General features: G+C 37.7%; 1 protein-coding gene across 12 annotated transcripts in view; it reads left to right on the top strand.

Annotated features, from left to right (window-relative positions):
* The window catches only part of B3GALT1 (beta-1,3-galactosyltransferase 1), a 204,657-nt gene that overhangs the window by 47,361 nt on the left and 131,807 nt on the right, over window positions 1-25,489 (top strand). The window contains exon 2 of one of the 12 annotated variants that reach the window (XM_062604689.1): window positions 13,487-13,581. The exons of the other annotated variants lie outside the window; for them this stretch is intronic. The gene's annotated coding sequence lies outside the window, so the exon portion shown is untranslated. The remainder of the gene's footprint in view (window positions 1-13,486; window positions 13,582-25,489) is intronic. 12 annotated transcript variants of the gene reach the window in all.

Genomic DNA, 25,489 nt, shown 5'->3' with positions numbered 1-25,489 from the left:
GGAAAAAATCACTCTACACTGCAAAAACAGGTCTAGCCATGATTAATGCAGTGTTATGTATGTGAATGGATAAATAATTCATTATTCAGGGAAATAAGTGGTCTGAATATTCATCGATATTCTGTTACATGTGAATTAAGTAAATATAAACTGATCTTTTGGGTAATGTTACTGATATGGCTATGTTTTATAGTGTCTACGTGAGAAAATAAATTTATGAGGAAAAGAGCAAGGTAATGTCAAGCTGTGGAAAAGGCCATCAAAACCTTTGAGAGGCACATGAAATAGAACTTGAACATACTCACATCTTGACAACAAGGAAAGATTATGTTTTTGTTGGCATTTCCTTAAAAATCTCACACTTGCCTGAAAATGTGGTTGTTAATGATACCTGAATATGGTGGTGACAATGACACAGTCTTAAATCAGCATATTGGGTAACTTCATAATTTTGCACAGAGAAATGTGATTTTCTCTTTCATCCCTTAATGCAATTGTATGTATAGAAAGATTACATATGTATATTTCACGTTGTTTGCTTCTCATGGTCCTATTTAATTTGTTTGGAAAGGTCTATATACAACTGAAAATGAATGGCATAAGACATATTACGAGGCAGGCAACCATTGCTTTTGACTTAATAGAGTGATTGGGGAAGGGGGGAAATCTGCCAAATTTTTAGTTTGGATTTCTTTTTTTCCTATTTTGACACCAAAGCTAGTTTAATATACAGTGCTCAGTATTCCTTAGTTATTCCACAGATAACATCTGTGAAAATCCAAGATCACTCATGGATGACCCAAAGAGGACAGGACACAAAAGATTTCATATTCCAGATCTTTTTAAACCAAAGCATGAGCAGGTTTTAAAGTGAAACGAAATGTGGCACCTTCTGTGAACTGAATGAGAAGTAAGGGAAGAGAGGTTAAAGCCTCTTGCTTTCTTTAGTATCTCCTTTTTATGACATATTTCTCCCTCTGTAACAAGCATTTACATTTTGAGAAGCCAGAAATCAAGTCATTTTCTATAAACACATACTGGCAGAGAGGTGTGAACTCCTTTGACATCATTCTAATCCTATTTGAATTGTCAGTGGTTAAAACTTCACTGCTACCATTCTGAATCCTTGAAGGAAAACTGAAGTCAAAGAGAAGCAGCAGACAGAAAAGTTCCAAGGAGAAAAAAGGGGGAGGGAGAATGAGGGGAAGCAATAGAGAGCTCTCAAGTAGAGCATGGTCAGTGGGGAGAATCAAGAAGTGAGGAGGTAACAAGGTGGTAATGACTGACATTCTTATTTTGCAATGAAATGTGAATACCTGCTGTATAGGTTATCCTTCTATTCCTGTCTATTCGTATAGGTCCCCTCCCATGCTTCCCTGTGAGTAAGATAGAAGAGTTTTTGCCTGCCCAAGAAGTAGCAAAGTTTTCTAATAAAGAGAATATTTAAATAGTGTTGTGGGGGTTTTGAGGTGTGTCGTGGTTTAAGCCCAGTCGGCAACGCAGCCACGCAGCTCACTCCCCCCTCCCCACCCCCAAACTTCCTTCCCCCTGCTCCCAGAGGGATGGGGAGGAGAATTGAAAGAATGTAACTCCCATGGGTTAAGAGCAGTCCAGTAACTAAGGTATAAAACAAGCCACTGCTGCTACCACCAATAATAATAATAATGGTAAGGGAAATAACAAGGGAAGAGAATACAACCACTCACCACCCGCCGACCGATACCCAGCCCAACCTGAGCAGTGATCCCACCCTTCCGGGTAACTGCCCCTAGTTTATGTACTGGGCATGACGTGCTGTGGTATGGAATACCTCTTTGGTTAGTTTGGGTCAGGTGTCCTGTCTCTGCTTCCTCCCAGCTTCCCTTCCTCCCTGGCAGAGCATGAGACTCAGTCCTTGGTCAGAGTAAACATTACTGAGCAGTAACTAAAAACATCGGTGTTATCAGCGTTGTTCCCAGGCTGAAAGTCAACACAGCACTGCACCAGCAAAAATGCACCAGAAAAATGACTGCTACTGCTGAACCCAGGACAAGGTGGGATGGAGATGTTCATTTTGTGTGCATGTTGTTGGTTGGTTTGGGCTTTTATTTTATATATTATAAATACGTATGCATATATATACACACATATATATTTATATGTATAAACTCATAGAATCATTTAGGTTGAAAAGGAGCTTTAAGATCAAGTTGAGCTGTTAACCAAGCACTCCCAAGTCCACCACTAAACCACATCCCCTAGTACACATCTACACATCTATTAAATACCTGCAGGGATGGTGACTCAACCACTTCAGGCAGCCTACTCCAATGCTTGACAAGCCTTCTGGTGAAGAAATTTTTCCTGATATCCAGTCTAAACCTCTCCTGGCACAACTTGAGGCTGTTTCCTTTCATCCTCCTGCTTATTACTTGGGAGAAGAGGCTGACCTCCACCTCACTGCATCCTCCTTTCGGGTAGTTATGGAAAGTGATATGGTATCCCTTGAGCCTTGTTTTCTCCAGGCTAAACAACCCCAGTTCCCTCAGCTGCTCCTCCTAAGACTTGAATATAAAAGTATATACAAACATAAATGTATATACAAACACATAGTATACATATGTATATGTAATACATTTTGCATTATATTTACATATATTTTTAGAAACCAGATATTTTTACTTTTATTAACTGGCACCCTTTTAGAATACCAAGTTGTTGCCTGGGACTGTTGCCCTATTTCAGGGCCTATTTTTAAAGACAATGTCTAGATAACAAAAAACAGGTAGCAACTTCTGTTCATGTATGCCGGCAGTTTTAGGGTCACGTAAGGCTAAAAAAATGTTTGTACTTTGTAAACTTTACTCTGAACACAATGCATGTTGCTGGAATTGACGTGCTAATTCCTATTTTATGTCATAATATGCTAGCATACATGTAGCATGATCATTATGGTTTTTTGTGATTCGTATGTTCTTATAGTAGCAATTTCTAGTACTACAGAGGTGATATATTTTACAAGCTTCATAGAGACCATGATTTCTTTAAACCAACAAAATAATTTAAACTAAACAGTCTATTACATGTTATTTTATAGCTGTCCACAAAGAGTGTACCCCTGTGGTGAGTAAATCACTTTCCCACATACATTTCCAAGGTAGCAGGTAGCTCTCAGAGCGCCTACTGAGTATAAACACTGCCAGCTCCTGGTTATCAGAATTATTTCTTCATTTAAATTAGCAGGGAATTAAAAAAATCACACTTCTATGCCCTCTGTTTGGCACGAAGTATAACAATTCTGTTTACCACAGATTTTAGGACTTCACCTAGTAATCTTCAAAACTGAATTCTCAAACAGCTCTAAGACAGGCTGAAAGAAGAGGTCTTCCAAAGAATTGAGCTCCCTCTTGTTGTTGGATATGCACTCAACTGTGCTTTAATCTATTCTAGAGGCTAATTAGCTAACTGGAAACAAGAACCCCATCATGTCTCAAAGGCTTTTAGTCCAAATAGTCAGAATGCAATGAAGGTCAGGGCATTAGGGTGATTTTATACTTTTTATATTTCAAAGGGGAGTGCAGTCCTTTGCTTGACTGGAAAAACAGGACCTCTCAAGCTGAAAAAGGAGGTATCGGTACAAACAAAGTTGAGAACTTCAGCTCTATGTAACTGAACTGACTGAAACACTGTCTTGTTTTAGTTTGGTTTAAAGAAACTAAACATCAGCCTACAATGCCCCCTAAAAGAAAGAAGTACTCGACTCAAAATAACTACAGAGGGGTAAATCATGTTGAAATCAGCTGACTTTCTAGTCATGTGGGAGACAATAATGTGGTTTTTTTTCAGTGTTTCCTGTAGAGTATGTGAACTAATCCATCGCTTATCTAATTTCTTAAATTATCTTAGAGGTTGAGAATAGCATTTTAATTACATTCCTCATTTACCTAATTTAGTTAATCAAATATTAAAATATTACCATGACAGGCACTGGAATAATATGAAAGCATTTAGCATCAAATATCACTTCATTAAAAGCAAGTTTTAATTTTTCGTACTCCTCCTGTGCCTCACAGTAAGCAACAACAATACTAGAGAATCAGTAATAACAAAAGGCATTGATTGAGGTTTCACACTTTCTTCCTGAATGTGGCAAATGCTACTGCATGATATAATGCTAGAAGACACAAGGTAAAGCAAGTGTAGTTTCTTCATATTTAGATCAGCCATTCTGAAATAAATTATTCCTAGAAAAAATTATTTTTAGAAAACAAACAGCATTAGACAAGTGGCTTAATACAGAAGCCTCAAACTAACATTCACCAGCCTCTACCAGAAGGAAAGATAATTCTACCTTTCTGTGCTTACTCTTGAAAGTTTGCAGCACCATCCAATGGTTACATCTACTGTTAGTTTGTAATATTTCTCAGACATTAAAAATGTGTTGGGAATCTTTACATCTATTCTTTAGAATTCGTAGACCTAGCTGAGTGTCTTTTGGTAAATTGGGTCCTCTAAATATGTTGTTTTCATGCGAGGAAGATTCTTGGAATCCGAATATCCCCCTTCTGTCTTATCTAACGTAAGAACCTGAACTCTCACTCTTTGGAGGCTTTCCTGTGGGTTGGTTTTGGGTCTGGCTTTACAGTATAGACAATTACTTTTGTGTCATTGTCGTGGTTTAAACCCAGTCAGGTAACTCGTTCACTCACTTTCCCCCCTTCTTGCCCTCCCCCTACTCCCAGAGGGATGGAGAGGAGAATCGAAAAGAATGGAACTCCCACAGGTTGAGATAAGAACAGTTTAGTAACTAAGGTATAACAGAAATCCCTACTGCTACCACCAATGATAATAATGGTAAAGGAAATAACAAGGGAAGAGAATACAACACCTCACCACCAGCCGACCGATAACTCGCCCCCCCAGCCCGACCAAGCACCGACCGATACCTCCTCCAACCCTGCAGACTCCCAGCCCTTCCGGCTAACTCCCAGTTACATCCTGGGCATGACGTGCTGTGGTATGGAATACCTCTTTGGTCAGTTTGGGTCAGGTGTCCTGTCCCTGCTTCCTCCTGGCTTCCCCTTCTCCCTGGCAGAGTGTGAGGCTCACAAAGGCCTTGGCCAAACCAAAACATCATTGTTATCAGCTCTGTTCCTGAGCCGAAAGTCAAAACACTGCACTGCACCAGCTACCAAGGAGGAGAAACATGACTGCTACTGCTGAACCCAGGACAGTCATTCATTTATTCTAGAAAAGAGCCTAAAAATGAAAGGCTCCTACGTATGTAGAGACTCATCAGGACTCTGATGATAGAAGTTTCTTTCATTTTCATTACCCTACTATATAAAGCTCTTGAGGGTGACAGTGGAAAGTTAGAATTGAATGCCTGGTTGGTTAGAGGAGGAACAACACTATAATACAAATAGCAATGATATTATCAAATGTATAAAAAGTAGAGCGATGCATGTAGCGGTGAACGTGGACATGAGATAATAATACATGTATCGAGATGTTAATTTACTTAATTAAAAGACAGTAATTTGAAATCATTGGGAAAATTGATGGAGCATAGTACCTGTGAAGAATTTTTCCTGTTTCTTAACTGAAGCAGCATTTGCTGAACAGACAACACAGCACCGTATATGCCAGCTAGGTACAACCCTTGAAAATTGCTTGTTCTGCAGCAAGAAGGATAAATGGTAAGGTATGTAAAGTGGCATGAATTTAGTTGGTTGAAAAATGAAAGTTGACTTGAGAACTCTGATACACTGATTTCAAGATAGCGAAGGAAAAAAGTCATGGTAGTTGCCCAGATGTCTTGATTTAAACTTGGCTCATCTGACAAAACTGTTACTGGCATCAGCATGTCATGATTTCACTCAATAGATGCTTAACAGGTATTATGAGGAAATCAGCAGGAGTATTTTGAAACAGAGCAATTCAATGAGGCCATCAAGGGAAGAATAACCTCCAGTAGAAGAGTTAGTAATAGTTGCAAGTAACTTGTTACTGGCAGTCTAAAGTTTGATATATTTGCCTGGCTCATTCATCTTGGGAGATATATATAGGATATAAAACCTACTATTTTTTTGTCATTTTGCTAACACTTAAGTATTAGATAATGTATGTGAAGATCTAAACAATAAATGCTAACTTTTGAAACAAAGTTGTAGAGAGCTGAAGTTTTCTTCACAAAAATAATTACCAAAAGAATATAAAAGGCAGAAATTAAATCAGCCTGAATTCCTTTCTGACATAAAAGGAGATTACCAATTTAAATTACATTTTCTAAAAGTAATTCACAATAATGTAACTGCTGTAATCCCTTATATTAACCTGGTGACTACATGTTTTGCAATAAATGTAAAATTTTAAAGTAGTGAGAATGCCAAAAGAATTTTTTCTAGTAAAATAAGAACTAATGCTCAGAATCCATAAATGTTTTCTTTAGCTAAGTGATAATTTTCTGATAATATCCACATTTTATAGCATGTCTACGTCAGAGAGTCCTTATACATCTTAGTTTTTCACATAATTATACCTTTTTTCATTTAGCACAGCGATGCTTTGTCTGTGGCATGAAAAAGAATGAGCAAATGTCACTGCAGAAAGTCTGCAATCTCAAGATTCACCCACAGGAAAAATTCTGGAATCTTTGCTCCTAGTCTACTTTTAATATCTTGCATCCAAAAAATACTGGAGAGTAGTTCCCAAGCGGAAATATTCCATGGTGTTGGCTGAAAAGCAAGACCAGAATCCCAAAACCCATCTACCTGTTAAGCTCTGTCTTTCCTCTGCTTCTTTTTATTAGCTGTTACTGTACTTTTACCTCGCAAGAGAAATTACCCAAAGTCTTCATTCCTTCCACGCCGAGTTTTAAGTGCTGCTTTAACCATTGCACCGGTCCCAATTCTAAACCCAAATTTTGGTGTTCTTTTAAAATAATGAAAATTCAGGGGATTTTCCTGTTTAGAGATGCTTCACACAAGACACCAACAGTTGTACCGATTTAGGCTACAATTTCCTGTCGGGGTCAATGCATGTGAATTATGTGTCAGGATTGTTTAAGTACCGGAGTCATCCACAGTCTTACATTGGTTGACTATGCCTCACCAGAGCAGTTTGATACAAGGTGGCTTTTCAATGGCAGAGAAGGCTGTTCGAGAGCAAGCGACATTAATTTGTTCTGAATGGTGCTGACGTCCACATGTTTTGGGTACATACCGCAGCCTCAGCATTGCACTCGGAGAGGTGTTGGATTCACTAGTGTCCCTGCTAGGCTTACATGTAAAATGTTTCCCTGCCCCACTGTTTACTAATAAAATCCATAAGTGCTTGAGTATTTTTCAGAGGGAAAAAGCCTGAAGCTTGCAGTATTCTCATGGAAACAGCCAAGTTCTGTCTTTGGCTTCAGTTGATATTTTGCTATTAATGCAAAATCCACCAGCTTCCTCAGGTCCATTTCAGGATACTAACTCTACAGTACACTGGTAAAAATCTGATATCCTGGTAGATACAAAGTACACATTTCAAGGCTCCTTGAGATTAGGCAGGGAGTTAAGTCCTAAATTTGGACCTATTTTTTCTAATTCCTTCTCAATGGCTCTGATAATTGGATTAATCAATATCAAGCTTCTCATGTGTTTGAGAGCACGGTATCTGGCTTAAACCCAGCTCAGAGGCAATGCTTAGCACTTTGAATTCCTTGGCAGAAATGGCTCTCTTCAGCCCAGAATTAAGAATCAATATTTCTAGGACAGGAATTTAGTCCTCCATTTCCATGTGGCTACCTACAGACTGACTGGTTACTGTAGCAATCATTTCTGAACATCTTGCAGTCCCTGTGGATAGCACAGAATAGACTTGGTACCTCTTTCAGGACTCTTATTTCCACTAGTGATCAGGGAACTAATGAATATTTGCTGCCTGCAATTTAGTCTGTGTTGTAATAATACTAAGGAAAAATCTGTGTTTCATTTCTCTGTATTTTTCAAAGGATATTTTCCTTGCCAAATTTTTCTTTTGTCTGTTCATCACCTTCTAATACCCCTGATGTGAAACTACTAAGTATAAATCTGGAAATATTTCTTGTAGACGTTTAGTGGGGCTAGTGAGGAAATACTTAAGTGAATAATTTAATAGCTTTTAATATCTTTGCTCACTGTTGTCTGTGAATATATTGCTTTTCCTCAAAATACAGTTTTTGTTAGTTTTTCCACTAAGATATTGCTATGCAATGTACTATAAGATGTAACTGAGTATATTTACATTGATTCATCTGGTTGACATTCCGCTGTTTGACTGTGCAGAGCTAAACTAAAAAAGAAGGTATTAGGAAAAGTAATCTGGAAATAAATCAGTGTTCAGAGATAGCAGAACGTTTTGTGACTTTGTGATATTTATAGAATAATGACTGGGCAGGTGGAAGGAATATATCAAGTACTGGAAATAAAACATCTACTTAAGGACTGACTAGTCAGCATGCAGATAGTTGAGTTGGCAGGGTAAAAAAATGTACACGTGAAAGGAGCTGTCCTAATTGTACAGAGGTTCTGGGGCAATGTGGGATTCATGTAAATGCAGGGAAAACAAATGTCCTACACCAGCCTACAAGATCTGTCTCTTCTAAGAGCTAGGTAACATGGAAGATCTAGCTCAGGTATGTAGGCTGGACAATGCGTTGTTATCTTACCATACAGAGGGAAGGTAAAAAGTACTGTTACAAGAATGATATGCATTTGAAGGAGGATTGCAGTAAGAAATCTCTGTTAGCACAACAATACAGTGAGGATAGGGTGCCTCACAAATTACAAATTTCAGCTGGATCAGAGTGGAGATATTACCGGAGAGGGAAACTTGAAAGGTAGAGAGATCACAAGTGCAGCTCGTCTCTGAACTACCGCAGAAGTTATGTTTAGAACTAGAATAAATCTGAATTTGCCTTTGAATATTATTTAGGTGACAAAGGTGATGAATGAATAGAAGCATGGAGGTGCAACCTCATCTCCGAATTTCATTTTGATGGTTTCTAAATCTGGGAATGTTCGATAAGAACAAACAAGAGTGTCTGTGCATACTGCCTGTACACTGCAGACAAATGTAACCAAGAGGCAAAAGAGAGTGGGGTTTTAACCCCTAGAGGTTGTATTATTTGTTAAACACAACAGGAATTTTAATTATTTTCCAATTAATAAATGTATACAGACTGCACTGACAGAGTATTTATGTCTTGGGAGCTAGAGGAAGAATATACAGATTGTAATGACAGCATAATGAATGTAAAATCATAACAGTTTGAGACTCATTATACATAGGTAAGAGTTCAGTATAGTTAAGAATACCCATGTATTCTTGACCTTTCTGGGAAATACAGAAATGGTGCTTAGATGTGAACTTCATTATGGTCTCCAGTGAGACACAGCCATTCATTTTTTAACTGATTAATTTGGGTTAGTGTTGATGAAAGACTTCTTAGGACTAAATATGGAGATCTCATGGGCAAGTATACTGTTTTATAAGCAGGTATCACCTGCCTAACTAAATGCTTACAAGTAGCTATTTTGTCAAGTTATTCTGTATACAAAATAATAATTAAGTAGAAAATGTAAAAATTGTGTTACTCCATACATCGAACTTGGCTTTTAGTCTTTGTTATGAAACGTGCTTCCTTAGGAGCACAAATACAATTAGAAAACCATCATCTTGAACAGCAAATAGACAGAAGCATGTAGGCTGTCCTTCAGTGAATGAAAACTGATAAAGAAAATGGCACCTATGGGATTATCTAATAAATGGTTTCTTGTAAACTATAAAAGGTAGGAACATGTAAATCATACACTGGGCAGTCCTTCAGAAAAAGTATCTGGATTTGTACAGACTGGGACCATCACTGGGAGTTTCAGTCTAAACAGCAGGGTCTGGAAATGACAAGAAATAGAACAGGTTTTATTTCTAGACATTAGGCATGGTGTTTAAATCATTTAGTGCAAACTGCTGTGCTGTTCTGTGCCTCTTGTGTGAATAAATGGACAACAGAAATAAAATGGCTTATTGGCCATTCCAGCAGGGTGTTTTAAAATAATAAAGTAGAACTTTTTGCAGCTTTCTGTATATGCTTCCTAGTGAAGTGGTACATGCAAAATATGATAAATTAGAATTTTTAGCTTGAATTAGAATTGGTTTACTGTATAGAGAGAAATTAAGGAAAATAGATAATGTGTTTATAATACAAAACTCTGAAATAATTTCACTGTTTAGAAAAATAATAAAAACTGTGAAATTATTACTTCATTTACACCATGTCTCTTGGAGCATGTAGAATCCAACCAGGTGTCTTGTATTAATTTGAGTAGATGGGAGTGATAAATTTTCAAAGCTCTGCTGACCTTGTAGTAGCTATTGCAGATCGCTGTACCTGAAAATCTTCTCCCTTTCCTTTTGTAGATAATTTTATCTTTGGCCAAAGGTCAAAATCAGGCTGCTCGATACGCAATTTCAAATTAAAAGCTGTAATAACAGTTCAGTAAAGTTCTGTCATTCTGCTGTGTAAAGTGATTATACATAACTATATGATTAAATTTTCTATTTAATTGTCTTCATGTGTTAAAGGAGTCTTAAAATACCCTATGCCATTGTCAGAGTAGCATATATAAATACATTTTATAACGTAGATTTACTGATGTCTGTAAGGTTTGGGCTGTGTTTGCTTTTAAATAGAATATTTTTCATGGCACTTAACTCCAAAGTCTTGTCTTAATGCAGTACTTGTTCTGAAGCAATAAGATAAATTTTTAAATAGATGTGTTCATCTTTTGATGTTGAACTCAGGTTTCTGAGTACTCCTAATAGAATAATCTGTCCTACAGAGTTTACTCATATTTTCCTGGTTTATATCATATAATTGTCTAAACACTACTGTTACAAGGTATGGATATAACAGTATCAATACAAACAATACTTCTAAAGATAAATTTACTCATGATGAGCTACACTAGAAAAGCTAAAATAAAAGTTTAAAAAAGCAAATTTTGTGCAGAAAGGAGATTTTAGTATAAATAAGGAACTGTATCTTATTGTTAATAACACTAAGTGTATAAAAGTTGAAAGTAAAACCCAATTTCTGAACGGATAGAATGGAAAAAAATCTGCCAGATTTGTTCATGTATGCCTTTCTGCAAGGGGAAAAGTCAAGAACAATTAATCTGATAAAATTTAATTTAAGTCTGTTCAGATTTGTTAAAGAATTGTTTAAAGATTTTACTTGAGTTTGAACTCACTGGTCAAACATATATAGGTTTTATATTAGACCTGTTTTTTCAGGGAAAGCTTATTCTTCTGTGAGGGGATATGTGCAGGTAAGGACCCGTGTTGAAAATCAAACATTGCGAGTCTGTTATTAAGTACAATTTTACTTGGAGAGGTAACGTGAGGAAGACATCCTTAGTTTGGCTGCACTTTTACATAATCTGCCTTGTTGAATGAATGGAATTTATTCCATATTTAATATGAAATGTAATTTCCTGGGAAACTCAAACTGGAAGACAAAAATCCATTAACCTGGACAATGTAAATCATTTATTTTAAAATGTATTACTAGAAGCAAAGGTGAACTAAAAAAACTTTCTCATTGGAATCCATTTACTCAGTTGCTCATATACAGCATGGTAGTACATGCTAGTATGTGTTTAAAGGTATAATACAAACTTCAGTACAAGCTGATGAGGTGGCAGCAGTTGAGCCTCGAAAGAAATCTTGGAGCTTCAGCTTGCTGTGCCTTTTCACTTGACCTAAGTCCCTTGACGTGCATCTTACCTGGGATGCTACAGAGAAGGGCAGCAGAGGACTGAGAACACTGTATTTGAGGCATCTCCAGCTTTCTCTAGCCTGAAGACTTTAGGAAGAAAACTTGATGTTCCCTAGAGTAGGCCAGAACACAAACAATGGGGGCAGCAGTACATAAAGGGAACCTTTGTAACACTGGCAATATACACAGTAAAAGCATTCAAAAGCATGATATGAGTTAAAAGATTGTATGTAGGAAGCTGGGGCAAAGAAACAAACCTGTTGGGCCTAAACGATGACTCCTGCCAACATTATTCTTGTGCTCATGTATTCACTTTTATTCAGGTTTCTTTACTGTGCCCTTTACTGATGGTTGAGTGCTTGGCATAAGCCCTGCCAGCACATACAAGTCTTTCAGGGAGCAACACTGATCCTCTGTGTCAGAAATCCTGCTTCCTCGGTGCCCTAAGCAGGTCATGAGCGAGTCTGATAGCTGTCCAAGCAGCATGGGCACAGGTTAATGATTACCTTGTCCAGTTTCTGGCCGTTCTAACACAGCCCTGTGTGGCTGCTGGATGCCATCCAGTGAGCAGTTTTCCATTCCAGGAAGCTGTGGGTAGCTGTGACGAAGCACAAATCACAGCTATCTGTGCTTGGCCTGTGCAATAACAGCCCATGGTTGAAAACCAGTCAAAGATAAAAGAAACCCAGGGATTTGGCAATGCTGTTTACACTGGTGTCTGACATCTTTGCTGTTCATTAGGGCACTTGGCTAAACATGCTAAACATTTTTGTGATCATAGCTTGATATTTCATTAATACTAATGAGCCAAGTTTATGCTGTGTGGAGATCTACTGTACAAAAAAAAAAAGTAAAACTAGTGCCTGTTAATTAATGTTATTCCAGCTACTAATTTAGTGCCTGTTTCTTTGATATAATCTGTCTAAATTCTTAGCTGATTATGCATAACAGATCCAACCCATTTGTTATAACTAATGAAGTCAGGGGCTTCTTAATGGTAACAAATGTCAGCTATTAGATTTGAACCTCTGTCCTTCTACGTGAATTTTGTGGGAGGTTCTTTAAACTCAAGGCTTCAATGGGGAAAGAGAAAACACTCCCAAAGTAATATGGAGACAGATGTGACCTATACAGTTCTGCACACTCTTTTTCTTTAATATTCTTTATTACTGTGCTGTCAAAATATATTTAATATCATGTAAATTCTGATGTAAGAGAATTAGATAAGTTCTATATCCAGTGAATGACTTCAGTGTTTTGGAATAGTGAAGTCTTGTAGAATTAAGTTGCTGGCCCAGCATGCCATTAGCTTCAGATTATTAATGCAAATTTAAGTACATTAGCACAGTATTTAATATAATAGGGCCTATCCTTCTTCAAAATTCCCATGACTTTGATGAAAAAAGCTGTCAAAGAAAGAGCTTAGTAGTGGCACATATTTAAGTTTACATGTTCCCACACAGGAAATCTCTTAATTACTTATCGACTGCTGGATTGGGCAATGTTGGCAAGGTGAGAGTCAGCTGTCCCAACAATTCCTGTCATAAATCAGTGTAGTAAACATCTTTTTTTCACCCAAGCTAATGGGCATGCCCGTATGGTTTGCTGTGCCCTCACACAGTCAGGGGAGAGACAATGTGTGCAAGGATTTTTTGGGGAAGAGGCCTAAGATCCTCATCCATTTCCATTTGCTCTCCTGCTAAGGGACGTTTATGTTCCCACTGCAATGCTATGGCTCATCTGAAGAACCAGGAAGATGGCAGTATTGCACAGAGCATAGCAATAATGGCAGCACAATGGTAGGGCAACAGAGGATGGAACAGAGGTGGGTGGTTTGAGATTTACAGTCTTCTAGATAAGTCTTAAACTTAACCCTTACTATTTTCTTGTCCACTTACTCAGTAGGATAGCTTTGGGTGTGGGGAAGAAATCTTCAGAAGTGACATAAACTGTAGTTTTGACCAGTGCCAAATGCAGCAATATGGCATAACTTTGGCAGGCATGATTTCTAAATCTAAAAACTCCTAGAGTGCTAAAACAATAAAATAAAAGATGAAAGGGTTTACAGCTGCTGTGTGTCAGGTTCAGCGTTGTCCTGGGTTCAGCAGTAGCAGTCATTTTTCTCAGTCTTAGTAGCTGGTGCAGTGCTGTGTTTTTGACTTTCAGCCTGGGAACAGCGCTGATAACACCAATGTTTTTAGTTACTGCTCAGTAATGTTTACTCTGACCAAGGACTCTGAGTCTCATGCTCTGCCAGGGAGGAGGGGAAGCAGGGAGGAAGCAGAGACAGGACACCTGACCCAAACTAACCAAAGAGGTATTCCATACCACAGCACGTTATGCCCAGTATATAAACTGGGGGCAGTTACCCGGAAGGGTGGGATCACTGCTCGGATCGGGCTGGGTATCGATCGGCGGGCGGTGAGTGGTTGTATTCTCTTCCCTTGTTATTTCCCTTATCATTATTATTATTGGTGGTAGCAGCAGTGGTTTGTGTTATACCTTAGTTACTGGACTGTTCTTATCTCAACCCATGAGAGTTACATTCTTTCGATTCTCCTCCCCATCCCTGCGGGGGTGGGGGAGCAAGGGGGCTTACATTCATTCAATTCTCCTCCCCGTCCCTCTGGGAGTGGGGGTGGGGGGGAAGAAAGGGGGCAGGGAGTGAGCATGAGGGCTGCGTGGTTCTGATTTACAGCCTGGGCTTAAACCATGACAGTGTGTAAATTTGAAATATGTCAGTAAGAAATGCAAAACTATCAGTTGTACAGAACTGAGTTATCAGCACAGTGCAGCTCAAAACTGAGAATTGAAGATGACAGACATGTTGATGAACTTTTTTTGTGGCCAAAAGAATCATTTCTAGGATAGAGAAACAGAATATAAAGTAGTCATATGATATACTAAGTATCTGATCTTCAGGAGCATACTTTTTTTCTATGCCTATTTATTTCAGGTGCTAATTGAGGGTAAAACCAGCAATTATTGTGGTTGATTAGCTAGAATCAGAACAGGGTTTAGCAATGACAAATGCCAGAAATGTAAGAGCTGCCATATTTGTACATATATGGGGGTTTTCTGGACATTCAGACCACATCTAATACCAAATGAAATTAGCTCCAAAGTCATTCATCAGTCTAGAGATGAAGATGTTAGTGGGTTTCATGAATACAAGGTCACAATATTTTAGGTAAATCGTCTATCACCGAATGTAGTTTTGGGGAACCCAGTAATATTGGAACACGCAACTCCACTGAATGCTTGTCTTATCTTGTTTGCAATTAAAACTTACCCAGTAATGCTATTGCTTAAAAATGACCTGCACTAACAAAGGAAGTAAAATATGATGGAGTTAGTTCACTCTGGGTGCTGCAAGTTATGCTGAACAGCTTAGATTTGATCCATGCCTATCTTGTAAACAGTTATTTTTGTAACTTTTTCAGATAGGGGAATAGGCTCATTTCTTATACATGCTCAATTTGCTTCTATTTTTTCCTCAGTCTTATGTCTAGAGATAGTTGTTTCAAATAATACAGTACCATCACTCTGTGATAACATTTGAGCAAAGTTTTCTCAAGCAGACATACACAGCCAGCCAGGGCCCACAAGTGAAAAGATGATGGAAAAAGGCAGCAGCAGCCTCACACTGACCCTAACACTGGCAAGTCTGATCCTTAAGATCACTAAGAAAAAAAACTACACAGCATATAGACACATCTCCAAATGTCATTGCAGGTAATTCTTGAAAGAAATGACCTAACAGCAAGTCTCCAGGAGAACATCTGCTTCAGGAGACAGGATGCACAGATAGCAGAATCTGAAGGAAGGAGCAGCCTGGTATCCTGTACTAGCATTGGAAGCCTGTTGTGTCACTTCAAGCACCTGACATTACAAAAGAAGCAAAAAATACCAAGAATATTGAATTACTAGGAACTGAAAAAAAGAACTTTACTCCCCTAAGACTCCACAGTAATACTGCAGTCTTTCAAATATCAGCTGTCTAACAGATGTGGTAGCTGGAGCATGCTCTATTAGAAGAGGCTTCATAAACTTTGGGGTGTCTTTATGTACCCTTTTCTTTTGCATGACAGTGCAAGACCCAGTCAAAGCAGAAGGCTTAATCGAAATATGTGAGGAATCCAGAAGCAGAACAATTTTTGTACATAAAGATGTCCTGGATTCCAGAGTCAGTTTTGATGAAACACTTTGAAGAGCAGTCCTGTCATACCATGGTTTGACAGATACAGCCATAACATACTCTGTGACATAAGCTCTCTGCTGATCAGTTCTTTGCAGGATGATTTAGTAGCACAGGGGAAAAGAGGAGATAAAAGATACTTAAGATAAATGATACTCTAACAGTGATTGTTGTTCTTTGAGATGTTATGTTTAGAATGGATTCCAGAATCTACTTCCCAGTTCATTAGGATGTAGGTGGTAAGGGAAACCTGGGAGATTTTGGCTTTCCAGAGTTTTGCATCCTTACAAGGTAGCAGAAACTGGCACTGGGTACTTTTGTGTGCTAAGTTGCTGTTCTGGGGTCTCCAAGCTTGCTCAGATGAGGGACAGAGGTCCTGTATAATAGAAGTCATATTGGCAGCAAGATCTTCAAGCACTACAGCTTTTCTAATGTAAAGATGATAAAAAATGTGGTGCACGAGGCAACCTGTTTTCAAGAGGAAAATGTGATAGAAATTATCTACCATAAGAAAGGCAAATACAGCATCTAGTGATTTAACAGTAGTAGAAGACAATTATGCACCTGAAAACTTCATTCTGTATTTGACCACTTATTACTGAAGGAACCCAAGTATAGAGAAAAACTGTAAATGGGTTTCAGATTTTGTTTGCTTTGCCAGAGACATTCTGAATAGTAAAGACCTGATGCAGCAAATATCCTCTCAAAGGTGGTGCAAGGATAGATTTAATGATGTTTGCATGATAGCTCGATATTAAAATAAGGTTAAAAATAGAGAAGAATAATAGCTGCTCTTTAAAAAAATTCATTTAGTGTGCCAAGTGTGTCTAAACCCATGTGTAGTGCTGAAATATTTGTTTTCTAATAGGTGTCTATGAATAAATGAGGTACAACTTTCACAAAACAATGTCAGTGTTAAGCTTTCCTAAGGAAATAACTAAGTCCATCTTACGTTGTGGGTTGTTTTTTAATTCTTTTTTCAAACCAAGTTCAAGTAAAAGGACATTAAAACTGTAGTTGCAATATTTCTGTGACTGTAAAGGCAGTCAGTGTGTTAGGGTGAAGCAAGTTGTATGTTAAGTCCTGTGGCCAAGGACACTCCAGGCAGAGCTAAAATCTAAACCCAGAAGGCTATTTTGTTGACAACAATAATCCCAGATTACGCCTGTCTGTTCAAAGTTATACAGGAAAACTTAACAGATGTGAGGCCTGTGAAAAAATATGGTTTTGAAAACTCATTCTGTTTCTGATCTTTCAAGATGATAAATGCACTGCTTTGAGTTTCAGTAAGGAGATTTTAGTGTTTCATTAAGGGCAAGGATGAACTCACAGGAGAATATTTTAAATGAACAACATTCCAATATGATTTTTTAAGACAAATGTTAATTTTTCATTTTATGAATACTTTCTTTCTAGAAGTTTATACCAACTTCATACATACAGAGGCTGGGAAAGGTAGTATTACTTGGGAAACATTTATAGATGAAACTTCTCTTAATAGGTACCAAGTTATTGCAGTATGTTATGCGAAGGTTCTCAAATTCAAATGCAAACCCACAGACAGAAGACAGGAGGACTTACAAAACCAAATTGAGGTACTGTACCACTATTTCACTCATCTAGGTAGGCTGAATGTGTAAACCCCTTTATATTTAGGGTCAGTAATGTATTTACTGAAGTGTGGTTCTAGATTTTCTGTTTCAAAGGTTTCTGGTTTTGCTCCTTTTGCTAGACATCTCAAAACATGAGCGTCAGTATCAGAAAACCGATCAATAAATCACCTTTACAGAGCAAACACAGAAATACTGGAGGAAGTAAACTTAGGGATAAATTCCTCCATTTTTCCAGATATTAGAGAAATATTTTTATTTGTGCCATTTACAGGCAATCTTGTTACTATGCAAGCTGCTGGAATTGACTGTAATCATTGTGCTATTGTATAAAGGCAGGGAATAATTTTTTCTTTGATGAATGAAAAGCAGCAGTTAGAGGGAAAATTGTTCTCTTTTCACAGGATGTTATTGACAAAGCCAAGGAAACAACAACTCTTAGGCCATGAAAGTGAATTTTTTAGGTTTGGAAGATTAATGATAAGACAAGGAATCCCAAAGCACTTCACACAGGAAGAGAGAATATTGCCTACTCTCAAAACATTCTTATTCTATGGATTTCCCTGAAAGCTCCTTTTAAATCATTATTCAAGTGACCAGAACGCAATAATTCTAGGAAAACAGGGACAAAAATCCTAGACATGTTGTCAAAATACTAAAAAAACACAGAGCAAAAATGAGTTGGATGCACTGTTTTATCCTAAGCAATGTGTTGATAGAGAAAATATTTCATTATGTCAAAATGGAATACAGTAATAATTGTAAAAATATAAATATATGCATAAATGTACTAGGGAGTCTTGTAAACATCAAGAAGCACACCCATTTTTTGTCACTGGAAAGAGCCTTCTACATTTTTATTATCTTTCAGTCAGGTTGTTAAGAAATATATAACACTACGTGTTTGCAGTTTGAAAACCAAATCATAGAATCATAGAATAGTTAGGGTTGAAATGGACCTTAAGATCATCTAGTTCCAACCTCCATACCACGGGCAGGGACACCTCTCCCTAAACCATGTCAGCCAAGACTCTGTCCAACCCAGCCTTGAGCATCACCAGGAATGGGGAATCATACCAAATTGTTTCAATAATGAAAACTGTAGGTGCATCGAACCCAAAAGTTGCATCATTAAAGGTGCTTAAGCATATTTTGAACGGAACTTTGCATTTCTGAGTATGAAAACCTGTGCAAAAGCACTTAGAACAAAAAAATGTAGAAGATTCCTATGGACTCTTAGCTTTAGGTTACTTTTCTCCCCATTTATCTTGAGAACGGGGCTGCTGGCTAGAGGTGTGAAGCAGGCCCCGCCTCTTCCCGCTTCTACAGTAGTTTGTTGGTTTTTTTTCTCTTTTGTGAAGTTTTAACATGCCATTTCGGTCTAAGTAAATCGCACCAAGAACAAGAGGTGAGACTTTTTTCAAATGCCTATGTCTTTAAGAAATCCTACCGTGTTTTTAGAAATGCCTCATTCAGTGATAGCTTTTTTCTTGTTTTGTTGTTATTTTTTTCGTCAGATTGTTTATTGCTTTCTGTTGCAAGGGAAATTATGCAAGTCTGAGGATAAACATAGGTTTAAATCACATATGTCATACATTCTCCTAGGCAGCTGCAGCTGCATTTCATAACCTGATTTTAGGTTTGAGTATGAAGCATCATAGGTGGTCTCAAGGCTACAGAATTCACCCAAGTCCTGGACAAGCACTTTCACTGATTAAGATGTTGCAAATTTTTGTTTCCTTTCAAGCCTGTACTTCTCACTGTGCTGATCTCTGGCTTGTTAGGGTTCAGCTTTACCCTGTCTTCTTTTCTCTGGACAGATTTACACAAATTAAGAGAGAGCGTGCCATCTCTGTCTAGCTGGTAGGTCCACATCTCGTGCAAAAACCTTATCAGTTTATAGCAACTTAGAACATCAGTGTGGGTTTCTACTTTTTGTCATTGTCTACATTTGTCTCTTCTCAGTGGGGTGAGTGATAAGGTCTTAATTTTTCTACTGTACATCTTTCTACAATTTCCATGCTATCAAGGATTTTTTCCCCTTTGGCTCCCCCAAAAATGACAATACCCATTAACTTTCATTGAGCCAGGAAATCTTTGAAGAAATCCTTGTAGGATACGTGTTAGGAATCCAAGCTGATGGAACAGAATCCAATAGAACATCATGAAAAGGCCTACAACACTTGATTTTTCTGTGCTTCAGAATAGTCAGTAATTTGGGGCTGAATCAGCCCTCTAATTGACACAAACTGCATATATTCCAGTATTAAAGTAGAAATAAGCTAATACTATGTTTAAGACACTAATTTGGGAAATCCTTTAGTCACTCCCATGAATTTTAATACGTAGTTCTTGTTAATGCATTTTCTGTAATTAATTTTGACAACGGGTGCTAAAAAGAACAGAATTACTAATTAATTTCAAAATATGTATGAGCAAATCCTGAGATTTCTTTAATTGTAGGAGTTCTAATATGGGTCCGTTATTGATGAATAATGTATGAACAGTAGAAAAAATGTTATTTATGGTAGAGAATGTTTATTTAATTTTGTCATTAATGAAAAATTTACATGATTTTGAACTTTTTTCTCCCCTGGAACCTGTGTACTCATATGGAATCTTAAACTCTGTTATGGTGAAAAAGAATCCACGTTCTCTATGTAATATTTGAATTAATTTTAAGCCGATTATGGTAAGAAAGCATGATGTAGCTTTACTTTTAGCAGCCTTGTTGCAACTGGAATACAATTATGACTGACAGCAGAATCTGGTATTTGTGCTTCTGTGAATGTAAGGAACCATTTAAATGCACACTGGAATTTAAAAAATACTATTAATTGAAGTTTTAAAGATTTATGATTATGGGCCTTATAACTTGAAAATAACACTATAAAATGTAAATAATTAATTAAAATGCTCAAATATTTCACAAGGTTAAAAATTTGTTTGTTTCTGTTCCTGCTAGCCAAATTGGTATCTAGTAGTACTCCATACAATTGCATTCTGAAATCTTTCCCCCACGCATAACATTACATTACCATTCCTTAATATTCCTTATTTTTCTGATCCTTTTATCCATCTGGTTACCTAGATATTAACGTTTTGTTCTGACTACAAATTGTTTTTTTGTTCCAAAAAATAGACTTAGTCTGGCACTATTTCTCCTAAGTTACACCATTGTACCACCATATTTAGCTTTATCTTTGTTCTTTTGCCAAAAGAAGTGCGTAACAGGCTGTGCAATCTTTGAACATTGATGCTTGTAGTATGGATGATTTAACATCAACATTCCAGGAGAACTAAGGAAACATACTATCTTTGTTTGAAATGCTTATATCACAGCTACAGAAATGTTCCATAAGCCAACACATACGAATGATGCCAAACATGCTGCAGCTTTCGCTTTCCATTGCCAAGAGCACATTTTGATCTGGCCAAGATCAAGTGGGTTTCTTTTTATTTCTGACAACATAGTGTGCTGAAAAGTTGTGTACAGCTTTTTTGAAAGAATACAGCTGCAAATCATAAAATGTTTTATTTATGATTATTTGATTAAACTAATGCACTGAATATTGTCATCACTTTCCAGCCCTATGAAAAATTTGGGCTCCACCAAAGATTATTTATTGTTAGGAAGGAAATTAGTAAATACAGTCATTGAGTATTTTATTCACTTTAAAAACAGGCTTTCTATTATCAAAAGTGATGCACAGCGTGCTGCTCACAGGGCTGGCATGACATCTCAAGGGCTCCTCGAAACCAAGTAGTTTCAACCTCCAGACACTCATTTCTTTTTCCACTGTTTCAAGAACTCAGAGCAAAATTCCTTTCCCCATGTAGTTTTACTGAAACCATTTGTGTTACTGTAGTGATGAAATAAGTACTATGTCTCTACCCCTTTCTCTTACATTTTCAATCCTTTGGAACAGATTTTCTTTTATCTAATGTTGCTATGTCTGTCTCCATTGACCCGAGTAAGGGGTGCTGATTACTTTTATCTAGGTGAAGAGCAAAAAAAGAAAAGGGGGGGACGACGGACACAACCCTTGCAGTATTGTGTTGGAAATTGTTTTTTTGATGTGTGTAGTCCAGATAACTCTTCCATGCATGTCAGATGCCATCGTGAGTTAACATGGAGACACCTCAGCTTGTGAAAAGGGCAGCCTTGACCTTCTAGTTCCATCAACAGCATATTTTACCTCCCATCGGCTTCCAGGCTGAGCAGGGCTGCAGCCTGGCTGACTCTACCACTAAATGGCTGCTTTAGATATGTGTGGGCAGCTGCTGAGTGGGGTGATTGTACCTTCTCTTCCCAGATTTGCGTGGCAGTGCAGTGAGTCTGACTGAGTCAGCCAAAAATTGTTTGGTTTGTTTGTTGGTGGTTTTTTGTTTGGGGTTTTTTTTTGTTTTGTTTTTTTTTTGCTAGGTTATGTTTATTATCCATAGATTAATCCATGATATATATTGTTCAATTGCCTGGCTGTGCAAATGCTAGCCCAGTGATGCAGAGCTGGCCATGAGTAGAGGGAGCAATGGGAATCACACCTCAGTGAGGGACTGTGCTCAAATCTGATAAAGGTGACTCTACATCTGCAGCTGAATTGCAGCATCTTGTCTTGACAAACAAAAGGAAGAAGGGCAGATGAGGTGATCTGCTGTTAACTGACATGAAGCTATCCCATATTTCCCATACACATGGGAAGTTCACAGTGAATTCAACTTCTTACTGGCCTAGGTAGAACTGAAACACACCTAGCTGTCCTTTTTCTGATGTGAGAGCAACTGAATCAATTTCTGTCATGTTTCTCCCTTTTGCCCAAATGTATGAAGTTAAATTAGTGATTTTTGTTAAATAAAGGAGGTAGAACAATAATGGATCAGAGTAGAAGGATTACAATGACAGAAATGTTCACATTCAGAAAGAGGCAGAAAGCAATTCTAATGTTGAGAAAGAGATAAAGGGGCAGAAAATGGAAACAGCACAGCGTATCTATAAATAACTTCCAACTGAATATGCCGTATATGGATCAGATGAAAACATTTTTACTCATACAGTGCTCCTAACCTATCCTCTAGGCAGAATGAGTACTCAGATAACAGATACTCGATATTTCAGGTCAGGATTTCTAGTAAGCTGCAGGTGATGGAGTTCTTATAATCTGTCTCTCTACAAACTTTTTAAGTTCATAAAAAAAAGGCATCAAAAGGGATACAGAAATCAGAAGGAATTGTGGAAAAGAATAACAAAAATTGAGAAATAAAAGAATAAACTCAGGCATTGACAAAAGAGCATTAAAGTAATTACAAGAGGAACAGTCCCAAAGTAAATCCATAATATGTATTGTGGGTTAATCTCTGTTGTAAATGACTAGTGTACATTATAGAGTATAATGCCACTACTAAAAGCTAAAGAACGTATTAAAGAGCATATTAAAAATACTACTGTGGCAGCCGTTGAGACAAATACATTAACACTAGCAGGTCAAAGGAGGTGATTTTCCCTCTCTGCTCTCCTGAGACCGCACCTGCAGTACTGCATTCAGTTCTGGGGCCCCCAATGTAAGAACAACATGGAGCTGTTGGAGCAAGTCCAGAGGAGGGCCATGAGGATGATCAAGGACCTTGAGCACCTCTCCTATGAAAACAGGCTGAGAGAGTTGCGCTTGCTCAGCCTGGAGAAGAGAAGGCTCCAGGGAGACCTCATAGCAGCCTTCCAGTACCTAAAGGGGCCTACAAGAAATCTGGAGAGGGAGTTTAAAAAAAAAAAAAATAAAATAAAATAAAATAATGCTTAGCTTTTAAAAGTAAATAATACATAAATATGACTGGTTTGCAATAAGGGTGTTTTAATGTAATTACAAGTAATTGTTTTCATAAGTACAGCACACGTCCAACATGATTTGTAGAAGTGCTGAACTTTTGCTGGTTTTTTGGTAATATTTCTTTTTTGTAGGGTACAGGTGCCTGTGATCACAGCCTGTGTAACTTGAGTACTCCAGTAGAAAAAGTGTGACACCAATAGCCCTCTTGGTTTTGTTCCTGTTTTATCCAACTCCTAACCCTGATGCTCTTGTTCCCACAGAGATCCAATATGCCTCTGCAGAACTCCTGCTGTTGGCTCTTCCCCATACAGATAAATACTAGAGTGACATTTCTTAACCCCTCTACAGATGGAGACAACATTCACAAGACTGGTAAATGACTGAATAACACGACAAACAAACAAACAAACAAGAGTGATGCTATTAATATTTAATATTGGCTGTGGTACACAAACTTCCCATTTTCTCATAACCTGGCCACTCAGAAATGAGAGGCAAAATTTGAAGTAGTGGCAGAATCCTGTTGTTTATGGGAGACTATTTGCTGCTTGTGCAGAGCTCATGTCTATTAGCTCTACAATTTCAGTTCAACTTCCTTAAAACTTGAATCTGTCTTTTATTATGATGCCGCAGCAGCAAGAACAGGGCAGAAAACATACTCTGAATTCCCACATTACAGAAATGAGAATTTTCTCAATAAATAATATATCAAAACCTGGAGAACTGGATGAAACAGAAAACTTGAAACTATGCTCTTGCAGAGTTTAAAATAGCATGAGCTCATACTTGGTACACAATTATTATAATTTTTTTATGATGCTGTCATGGGAGGCTGTAGAGGGTGCAGCCATTCAGTGGAGCATGGGTCCTCACTTGCTAAGTGGTCCAACATCAAAATACTTCCTACTTTTTTAAGGAAGTGTATATTCTAATAGGTGGCTTATTCTGTCTCATACCAAAATCATTTCAAGGCAGTAGTCACAGTAGTGTGCTGTAATGATTCGATTCAAACTAGATTTAAACTATCACTACAAGGACAGAAAATGTCTGGGTGGATGCAAATTAAGACTGTCTGCTATCATCATTATGATTGTGTCAGAGCTTCCTGATACACTATGGATGAGCTACTTTCCCCTTAAATGAGCTAAACTTTGTTGAAAGAAATGTCAAAGTTTGAAAAGGTAGCTGAGAATAGAGTTCAATACGGCACTGTCTTGGAGAGGCTATGACCCAGCATTGTAAAAACATGTATTTGTTCAATCCCTTTACAGAGTTCACAACACTACTAACTGAAGCCTACCATTAAGACTATGGTGAGGTTTCTTGCTATGTTAAAGTCTCTTGGAAAGCAGAAGTCCAATGGGGAAACACAGCCTTTCTGCCAATTTAGTATTTGAAATAAGCATCAAAAGTGTACACAGCCCTTACACAATTTATGACTTGTTCCAAAATTATCAGAACACCCTAATTTACTTAATCTAGGGAAAGGTCTTGTTTTTTACAGTACAAAATGGAAAAACGTCATAAAAGGAAAACCATTAAGTCATAACTTTAACCTGTGGATATTTGCCTGTGATTCAGGAGCCTTCTCTTTTGTTTTTTTTAAATGGTTATTAATTAGGAAAAAAATAATCTTGTTCTGATTTTTGCTTCCTGGAGGCAAGAGGAGAAAACCAGCTTCTGTCAGCTGACAGCCTCATGTGAGCAGTCATAAAGGTGACCTAGTTAGGTGGTCATGACACAGCCTGACTCTCATCTCTTCTACAGTGGAATGCCAAAAAGTATTTCTGAAGTTTCTTTTTGGCGCAGTTGCTTGCATAGCCTGAATGCTAGAGAAAAAAAAAAACAAGAATGCTAAAGAAATTGTCCTTGTCTCAGTAAGGATGCTTTCTCCCCTCTTGATACAGACTATGAGCCTGGTCTAGCTTAGCTGTGTTTTAAGCAACCTCTTAATCATTTGGGTTCTCAACAGAGCTGATTAAAAGCTTTTTGTCAAAATATTTTTCAGGAAGATATTATATGCTCATCATTATCAAAATCTCTCAGTCAATAGATACTTGCAAAATATTGTTTATAA

Source organism: Pezoporus occidentalis, unplaced genomic scaffold, assembly GCF_034315485.1.
Source record: "Pezoporus occidentalis ecotype Australia unplaced genomic scaffold, CSIRO_AGI_Poc_V1 ctg88, whole genome shotgun sequence".
NCBI lineage: Eukaryota > Metazoa > Chordata > Aves > Psittaciformes > Psittacidae > Pezoporus > Pezoporus occidentalis.
The sequence above is the reverse complement of the archived record's forward strand: the minus strand, read 5'-3'. Positions and strand labels throughout refer to the sequence as shown.